Here is a 1,686-nt window from a genome sequence, read left to right as displayed (position 1 = left end):
TTTTACATTGTAAACATGTTCCTTTTACCTTAAGTGCTGCATTAGTAAAAATGTGTTAAAGGTGAATTCTTGTCTTGAGTGCTCTTTACTTTTATAGTATTGTCTGTCCATATACTGTTAATTGACTGGGAGGGTACTTGATGAAGCCCAAACCCATTGAATCATGACCTGATTAGCCTCAGGCCATTTCTACCAGAGATCATAGATTTGAGGTGTAAACATATGAACCCATCACAGCTGCCATCACCAACATCAATTACACTTTTTTGTCACTTCAAACAGAAACTCTGCACTCATTAAGCAATAACTCCACCTACATCTCCTTTGCCCTGGCCCTGGTAACTTCTAATCTCCTGTATGTCTGAAATTTGCTTATTCCAGATAATTCGTATAAGTGAGATCACACAACATTTGTCTTTTTTGTGTCTGGCTTCTTTCACTCAACATGAGGTCTTGAGGGTTCATCCATGTTGTAGCATGTCTCAGAACTTCATTCGTTTTATGGCTGAATAATATTTTGTTTTGTTTATCTGTTAATGTCCATCTGTTAATAGACACTTGGATTGCTTCCACCTTCTGGCTATTGTGAATAATACTGCTATGAACATCGGTGTACAAATATCTGTTCAAGGCCCTGCTTTTAATTTTTTTCAGTATTGTGCCAGTTTGGATATATTATGTCCCCCAGAAAAAGCCATGTTCTTTAATGCAATCTTGTGGGGGCAGACATATTAGTGTTGATTAGGTTGGAATCTTTTGATTGAGTGTTTCCATGGAGATGTGACTCAATCAACTGTGGGCAAAACATTTGATTAAATTATTTCCATGGATATATGAACCCTGTCCATTCAGGGTGGGTCGTGATTTAATCACTGGAATCCTATAAAAGAGTTCACAAACAGAAGCAGCTCAGAGCAGCTGAGCAGGACATTTTGGAGAGAAGCTAAGAGCTTAACACTTGGAGATTCTTGGAGACGTTTGGAGGTGCTAGCCTAGAGTTAGCTCCAGAGGAAGTAAGACAGGTCCTCTGATGCTTAGATGCACAGAAGCTGAAGAAACTAAAACAGACAAGCCCACAGACATTTTGAGTAAAGCCATTTTGAAACCAGAAACCAAGAGCAAAGAATTAGCAGATGTCAACTATGTGCCTTTCCAGCTAACTGAGATTTTCTGGACACCATTGGCCATTCTTCGGGAAAGGTATCCTATAGTTGATACCTTAGCTTGGACATTTTTATGGCCTTAGGACTGTAACTTTGTAACCAAATATACTGCTTCTGGAAATATCCTTAATTTATTGTTTGTGGGTTCTTCACTCTCATGCATAAACTCTCAGTTCACCTGAATCAGGATGCACGCATGACATTTTAACTCAGGGCAGATTAAACTGTGCTAGGTTAAATCATAGGGACTAGCTAAAATTACCAAAAAAGACCCCACTTCATTCCACTGGAGCTAAGTTGGAAATATTTTTCCTCTTGTGCCCCTATCTGCCAGTGACTGCAGGGAGAGACCCCCTCTGGTAATGGGAAGCACAGTAAAAGAGAGCTATGAGTTCAAGAGCAAGAGAAATTAGGTTCTGGGCCATCACTTGGGGTGGGGTTTCCATTTCCAGACATGCTTACATGCCAGGTCACAGGAAACTCCTGATATAAATCTGTTGGTGTAAGGGTTCAGCTTTTTACT

This window comes from Choloepus didactylus (genome assembly GCF_015220235.1).
Source record: "Choloepus didactylus isolate mChoDid1 chromosome 11 unlocalized genomic scaffold, mChoDid1.pri SUPER_11_unloc3, whole genome shotgun sequence".
Lineage (NCBI taxonomy): Eukaryota > Metazoa > Chordata > Mammalia > Pilosa > Megalonychidae > Choloepus > Choloepus didactylus.
This window is presented reverse-complemented; position numbering follows the sequence as displayed.